Source organism: Crocodylus porosus, unplaced genomic scaffold, assembly GCF_001723895.1.
Source record: "Crocodylus porosus isolate Cpor-Errol unplaced genomic scaffold, CroPor_comp1, whole genome shotgun sequence".
NCBI lineage: Eukaryota > Metazoa > Chordata > Crocodylia > Crocodylidae > Crocodylus > Crocodylus porosus.
This window is the reverse complement of record NW_017728950.1, coordinates 67,981,077-67,989,378: the sequence shown is the minus strand read 5'-3', so window position 1 is coordinate 67,989,378 and position 8,302 is coordinate 67,981,077. Positions and strand designations below refer to the sequence as shown.

The following is an 8,302-nucleotide window of genomic DNA, read 5'->3' as shown; positions in this document are numbered from 1 at the left end:
CAAGCGCGACGCGCGCCGGGAGCTCAAGCTGCTGCTGCTGGGTGAGTGCGGGGCGCCCCGGGGACCCCGCCCGGCCGCGGCCCCGGGCTGAGCTCAGGGGGCCCCTCGTGCACAGCCCCTGCTCTGCGGGGGGACCCCAAAAAGCTTCTTTTTTTGCCCCAGAATCCCAGCCCCATCCTTGCCTTTTCAGTAGTTTTGCTTCTTTGAAGAGATTTTCTTTTTTTTCTTTGCAATGCAGAACTCTGGGACACCTGGTTCAGAGAAGACACCTTTTATTAGACCCACTGAGAAATTGCAGTATCTCGATAGATAGATGATCATTTCTGCAGGTTGTAGCCGTCTGGGGCTGGAGGAAAAAAGCAATCGGGGCTGGTGGACAGAGGTGCTATCTTTTATTAGAGCAACAGGATTTTTTTGCCAAAAATCTTGTTGGTCTAACAAAAGAGATTTTTTTTCTGCATGCGAGCTTTCAGACATGAGTGCCCTTCCTCAGGCTCAGGGAAAATTACAGATGGTAAAAAGTCCCCAGAGGTGGAAAATTTCTTTCTTTCTTTTTCTTTTTTTTTGGAAGAAACTTTCTTTTTAAAGAATTTTTTTTTCTTCTTTTTTTTTTTTGGAAGAAATTCCAACCCTTTAGATGGTCAGATTTGTGGCTCGCAACCTTTGACAGTGTAAAGAAAGGAAGAAGGACTTGGAAATCGGGAGCCCACGTCCAGCTCATTCCCAGTGGCTTGTCTTGAGCCTGCTGACAGACACCCCACCCCGCCTAGGCCTGACCCCCACCCCCCCGGAGCAGCCCCTAGGGCAGCAATTCCCAAACTGTGGGTCGGGATCACAATATCAGTGGATGGGGTGGCGGGGCTGTGGGTTGGGAATGAGGGGCCATGCTGAGGAAAAGGTTGGGAAGCACTGCCCTAGGGTGTCCTTGAACGACATCGTTGTTCCCTGAACCCCAGGGCTTGAAGGCAGGGCAGCCCCTTCGCTTTTTGCCTTGGCACTGACCTGGCTACATAGCAGTGCAAATGGCAGTGCTAGTATCTTTGGGAGCTGCTGGAGACTAGAGGAATGTGCCAGAGGCCTGGTTCTTGCTTGGGGGCTCTTGCGGTAGCTTCAGGAGTGTTGTCATAGCCCAGGGAAATGTGCCAAAGGCCATGTTCGTGTTTGAGGGATCTTGAGGACGGCAGTGCTGGTAGCTTGGGGGTGTTGTAGCGCAGGGGAAGGTGCCAGAGGCCACGTTTTGCTTGGCGGCTCTTTTATTGGAGAACCGTGTGGGTGAGGGAGATGTTGGGGGAGCTTTCGGACGCAAAGGGCCCTCTTTCAGGGCTGGGAAAGGAGCAGATGTGTCGGCTAACCTAAATAGCATTAGATCACTGTTTGTTTTCACACGGAGAGGCCTGATTTTTTGGTTACCCCAGGTGTATGAATGGGCCAATCTGTAGACACTCAAGCTGTCCCAATTTAAATAAAAACTAGGAGCAAGTGACACCATCTTTCCATCGGAGGGGCACATTTGCCCCAGTGAAGAGTCATTTATCCCTGGAAGGATGAATGGTAATTTCCTCCCAATTTTTCCAATAGAAACTGAGTGCAGCTTGCTCCTTTTGGAGCAGCTGTCATGATGCTGTTTGGTCTGGGCTTATTCCTGGAGCTAGCTTTACCTTTCTCAGTGTAGCCATTTATGTGTCCAAGTATGTCTAAACCTGTGCAGTACTAGGAATAAGTTTGTAACAATGATTAAAGTCCCAACAGCTGCTAGCATGTGCTCTCTGTCTTGCTTGCTTTCTGAAATAATGTATGGTCCATTAGTGGCTATTTATGATGATCCCCAAGGGGGACTTGTTTTGGGTTATTTAGAGTCAAAGCCCCAGGAACCTGAGAGAGAAGTGTAGTGACACCTGCCATGAATCTGTTATCAGCCATTTTATGACTGTATGGTTGTTTTAATCATTACAAGTACATACTGGCCCAGCCACTGCTGCAGTCGTAGGAGAAATGGCATAAGTGATAGACTGGGCATACTGCTGCCGCCACATGTGTAGCTGCTCCAGAACTGGAAGACAGGTTCAAGTGTTGCTTTTACTAATAGAGATACTCATCGTTCCCTTTTGCCAGGATCCTGGTCGAGAATTAGTGGTCTACACCGAACCCTTTTGTAAAATTTGCCATCACTGTATTACAAGCAGTGCAGCTCCACTGGCATCAGTATCAGTGGGAGTACTAATGTAGACAAGGTATTGACTATTGCAAGCCTCTCTGCGATTTGTTGTAGGCTTTTCTCCTGAGACTTTAAAGGGAAGTTTTAAATTTTAATTAAAAAAAAAAATTGTTCATCAAATATAAAACTGACAAAACAAATAAATGAGCCTGCTTGTACCTGACTGTGAGGTGGCAGGTTTGCCAGCTGGGAGACGTTACTTCATTTTTATGCAAAAAAAGAAATCTTGGGTCACTCCTGTAACAACTAAACTTCTTGCTGAACCAAGCAAGCTGTTTTGTCGGTAATTGAATAAGGTATGCAAACAGGTTACCAACAAAAAAGAAATGTCTTGAGCTTTTGTGGTATATGTGAGAGGGAGTAATGCACTTGGAGAAAGTCACATGCTGAAGACAACCATATCTATCTTGCCACTGCCATCTGACGAAGATTATGAAACAGCTTTTAAAATTAAACGTATCAGACGATACTACAATTATTTAGCTTGAACATTAGAAGTCGATTATTTTCACTATTTTTAACCGATCTGACTTCCATGGTATCAGATACAAATACAATATGGCAATGTGTCAACTGGAAACATTTATATATGCATTTTCTTTTAAAAAAAGAAAACTGTTTGAAATGGAAAATAAACAAGTATGAAAGCATTGCTGTTCACCTTCACTTTTTTGTAAAACTACTTTTTAAATTAAACCAAACTTTCTAGCTAGATTTTTACCTGTAAGGTACTATATAGGGCATAACTATATAGGGCTACATATTGCAAAATCCTTATGTGCATGCAAAACTTTAAAGATTTGAATGATAGTACTGGCTTCAGCGTGAAAATATTGCTAAAAAACATGTTCTTTTTGTTATGAAAGACTGTAATGACAACCAAATCTGTCTTGTGCGTGATTCAAACAACTGAGTATTTCTGTGTGTACCTGTCTCTGATGGAGGCAGGGGCAATAATTACTGTGTTACTTTAAATCATGGTCTTTGCTTTTAAACCATAACATTTGTGTATGTGCAGAATTTATTGTCACCTGTTCCTTTTTAAATTTATGAAACAAGGAAGGATATAGTTTAGTTTAAGGGGTTTATCAAAATATTTTAGAATTTTTAGTTAACTTCATCTACAAAAAAATAGTGTACTTTAAATGTTCTTGAAAGACTTTACACTGTTCCTACTGTTGTACTACCTAAGCCAAAGAATAACTTGGCACCAAATAGTTTCTGTTTAGAAACTTGAGTAGGTGGCCAGATTTTTGAAAACGTTCATAGTGAGAACTGCTAGATGCTGAACTTTCAGCGAATCTTGTTTCCCCCTTCTTCACGACTATTGTGTACTCTTGAAAAATATGACCCTAAGCATTATTTTTATTACTGCATTTTCTTGTTAACTTAGATGAGGATAAAAAGCTTCAAGAAAATAATTGATTCCTATTTGTGTGAAAGAAATACACAAAACTTTTGTCAAACAATGAAGATAATATTGTTTATGAAAATATGTTGAAATGGACCAAGAACTGAATAGTAACCCACAGAGGAAGTTATGCACAGGTTTTATGCATTATGCGTTCCTCCCTGCAGGAGGAAAGGCCAGAATAACTGGTGAGGCTCACATGTGAGAGGAAACATCACAGTTTCTTGCAGAGCCCAAGAGAGTGGGTGTTATATGCTAGGCTTTGTATAAGTAACAAGATAATGGAACCCTGTGTGATCTATAATGCATACAAAAATAATGATGGCAAATTGAAATAAGTCAAGTTAGTATTGATACATCTGGAAGCAACAAGGGATCCTAGTCCTCGCTTTGGCATGCAGAAAGCATAGCAAAGGCAAAACGTGGCTCATTGAAAAAATGAACGGAATAATCATCATCCACATGCAGGTGACATTAAGTAGGAAGACTGGCAAGACTGATCTCTGTGGTATCATCCCTGTGCTTCAAAGTTTCTAGTACCACTTCCCTAGAGCTTCCAGGAGTGCTGCCAACTATTGTGCCTCCCTCCCCTCTCTCCTACTTACGCAATATCCATGTCTTTTTTAAAAAGTTTTTAGATTTCCATATCATTCTTTGCTGGCTCTCTGTGAAGGAGCAAAACCACTGTAAATCTATACAACCAGTGTCAATGACTTATGACAAATCCAATGAAATCAACAAGGGCATCTCTCCAGCATCCTTTTATGGGGCTACCTAATCAAGTTGAAACATCAGGCTATTCTTTCTACACTCTGGTATAAATTGAGGCTGTCTTTCCTTCCCATACCCTTTTTTATTTTTTAAGAAAGGAAAAAAAAAGATATACAGCAAGAGCTGTGTTAACCGTCACTTTATTAGCCGGGAAACTCTATTAACCGGCATCCGAGGGATGCAGCAAAAACGAAACCGGAATTACCACTTCTGGGTTTTGCCTCCACGAGCAGGGTTTTTCTTTGCCACTTCTTTGGCCCACGGCCCAGGGCAAAGCAGCCTGTGCGGAACAAAGCAGCCTGCGCAGGGCACCTCCTCCAACGCTGATGCCGGGGAGTGGACCAGACGGTGCACATTTGATTAACCGGAATATTTGATTAACCGACATCCCCCATTCCCGGTACAGAGCTTTTACTGTATGTTGATGCTGTTATCTTAGTTGTCAGTGCTTCCTTAGCTGGGTGAGTTATACAGTCATTTGCATTTTAGTGCAAATGGGCCATGTCGGTTACTGATAGAAGCCTGATGGTACGTCTTTTTTTTGTCTTCCAAGGCCTCAGTCTGGAGAGGTAAAAAATGGTGTGTTTCAATTAAGATAACTCAGCTGAGCTAACACATCTTTTAATACAGTTAATGGAAAAGCCCTTTTACTGCTCCTTTACGGGCAGGCTAACATATTCGAAGCCATGTTAGCTGGTTGTGTTGTGGCTTGGGAAAAGACCTAGTTTTGATTGAATTATGTGCCTGTGGAAAGCCTTATGAAGTGATAAAAGACTGTGCAAGGTGTTCTCTTCTCTGGGTGGGAGTAGGAATGATGACCCAGGAGGTTTCTTCCAACTCCCTGGTTTCATATTCCATAGACCAAGGGTAGGAAATGGGAAGTATCTTTTTTTCAAAGTGTTAAGGAGGTAGGCTACTGTGAATCTAGAATACTATGCTTAACCTTTTTGATTATCTAAGTTATCTCTTTGGTTTCTACAGGAGAATTTCTGGCAGGCTATAAGAGGAGTAAAAATTAACACACAAAAAAGGATGAATTGCCATTGGGCAGTAACTTCAGAGCTTGTTAATATTAAAATATGTTTTTTGACTGAGGGCTTAATCTTCTAAAGTTTCAATGATGCCTCATATCCTGCTCTCAGGAAAAGCATGTAAAGTAAAATATTGGACCTGGGGCTTCCCTTTAGGTTTCTTTACAAGTTACCAAGGGTCAGATAAACTTAGACAGAAATGGTCCTAAGGGCGTATGTCACTTGTGTAGCACTGGCTTGATAGCCTGTTTGGATACGTTCTTTCCCTTAAATATGATGCCAAGCTTTTCCTTGGGAGTAAAAATTGCTTCTCTCCTCCATTCTAGAACAAATTAATGGAAACATTAACTTGCTGAGGCTTCAGGGATTGTGATAGGGGGAAAATGAGTATTTTATTCTTTGCCCAACTAGTGCTGAACATTTAGAATATTAAAACTTGGTAACAGGACTGTAGGGGAAAATACATCACAAATCCCATTGCTGTCTAATTGCAGACCATCTGAAAATCATAGTCACCTGTGAGAAACATGCAATATTTGTTGTGTCAGACACTTTCAGGTGTTAGCCTAATGATGCTTGGGGCTGTTTATATGTCACTGATCTTGCAAAGAGCAGTCCAGTGTTTCATTAATTCAAAGCAGCAAAGAAGAGCACATAAGTGGATCCTGCATACATGTGGGATACCAATACAAACAATATAGTTTTCATTTATTATTCGCTATGGACTTACAGCAGCAGCATCTAGAAACAAAAGTTTTCTCAGTTGTTAGTCACAGTGTTGTCTTCCAGGTTCTCATTTCCGTAGCAGCTTTAATTAGAGTTGTGTCAACCAGAAACTAATTCTGTCTTCTGTTTTTTTTTTCTTCTATTACTGTTACTAAAGTCTTTGCTAGTTCTGGCTGTTATTAATACACTTTGAAAACATTAAAGACAGGGATGGTAAGAAATCCTTTTCTGTTTAAAATAATTAAGTTGTTACTTCTAAAGACTTTTTCAGGTGTATACTGGCTTGATGAAGCCTGACCAAATTGGTCATCCAGTGATAACTATTTAAGTACATTTAAAAATATAAAAAATGTACAATGACAGGGCACCAAGCAATCAACTCTAGTTATGAAAAGACTATAGGTATAGTATTGAGGAATAATACCCAGTGATTAGGGAATTATCATGGGATTTGGGATATCTAGATCTATCTAATTCAATCCTCTGCTACCTATTTTTTGCATTACAGTGAGCAATCCACTTAATAGCTGTATATCTGGCTCTAATAAATTGAAATAAATGAAATTCATTGAAAAGAATAGGGGTTTAGACACCTGAATATACTTGTCCTTAGTTACTTGGCGTCCGAAATATCAGCACTTTTATATCTTCAGGATGTTTTGAATGTAAAGAACTAGTGATAAAGGGGTACTCAGACACTACAGAGTGAAGAAAATGACATGGCTGTGTGATTATTGAAATAACATGCAAGAACATTAAGATTAAAATAATTATTAAAAGAGAATTAGAGGCTTAGAGGACTGTTAATGTCAGGGAACTCTTAATTCACAGGTGGCCTGTGTATTTGTGAATGACAAACTATGGTGGTCAGCTGATTAACTGTGCCAGTCTAATCTCTGCAGAATTAGGGTCTGTATTGCAAAGCCATCACTTTTCCACCTAACCTAATTGGGAAGGCTGTGCAAATAAATGGTATTTCAGTTGTCCACTGAACAAAATACATTCAGTTACAATGTTGACTTGAATACAGGATGACCTTGAATATAAGATGTCCCCACCAATAATTAGATTCTGTATACAGAAAATATATACATTTATTATCAGTTTCCAGGGATAGAATCTAATTATTGGAGGTTTGCCATGAATTTGTCCTTCTCCCGCTGCTACAGTAGCAGGAAAAATAAATCTGGGGGGCCCATTTCCCTCTGGCCCTCTAACTTCTTGCCCCTCCAGCTGTTTCCCCCTTCCTGACTGTCAGACCCTGCTCACCATGAGCACATGGAAGTAAGGAGCACATTTGAAAACACTGACCTAGAAATAAACATACATGTACTAATTTGCATAAAATTACTACAGGTGCCCATAGACTTAGTTCATCCAGAATTGATACATTTTGCCTTTTGTGAAACTGCTGCAAGTTTTAGCCCAGGTGCTCCATAAACACACTTTTAAGTAAGTAGCACTTTTAAGTAGCACTTCTGTACCTACTTATATATAGTACAACCTATGCATGATATTAGTCCAAAGCCAAAAAGCTCATGATTCACCATATAGTTCATTGGGCTGGGCTCCAGCAGCATCCAGAGTATTTCAAGGCATGGTGACCCCACAGGTCAGCACGGCTCTGTATCTATGTATACTCCAGATACCATGGATCCATGTGCCGATTAGCTCTCCAGTCATCACTAGAATCAGATGTTCCTATTATGAACAGTATTTAGTATTGGGAGCCTCCAAAAATGTATATGCATATGAGGAACAGGGCAGCCTTTTCTGGCTTCACCTCAAGGAGTGTGGGGCCACACTGATCGTATGCAACAGCCTGAGAGAGAGGGTGACAGAAGAATTCTGGGTGAACTGTTTGGAGTCCCATTTGGTGATGTTTGCCAGATGTTTAAGACTGGTGAAGAAATAGAAATGATTGGAAATGGAAAAGAAAAGCAAATATCAGCTGTGGGAATGAACAGGAAGTTGAAAAGTATTTGATGTAGTGGCTCACCATGACTTGAAAAAGAGTTGGAACTGAGGAGGAAGGACAATGTGCAATGGGCACTACCATCTCTTTTATTCAGATGGGCTGTTTTAACCTAGCTTTGTGGTACATGGGCCATATGCTTTATTGTCATGCTCAGTCTTGGCTGCATCTAA

General features: G+C 41.0%; 1 protein-coding gene across 1 annotated transcript in view; it reads left to right on the top strand.

The window, feature by feature from the left end:
* Positions 1-6: 6 nt before the first annotated feature.
* The window catches only part of GNA14 (G protein subunit alpha 14), a 133,566-nt gene continuing 125,270 nt past the window's right edge, over positions 7-8,302 (top strand). The window contains exon 1 of the mRNA XM_019555362.1: positions 7-41. The gene's annotated coding sequence lies outside the window, so the exon portion shown is untranslated. The remainder of the gene's footprint in view (positions 42-8,302) is intronic.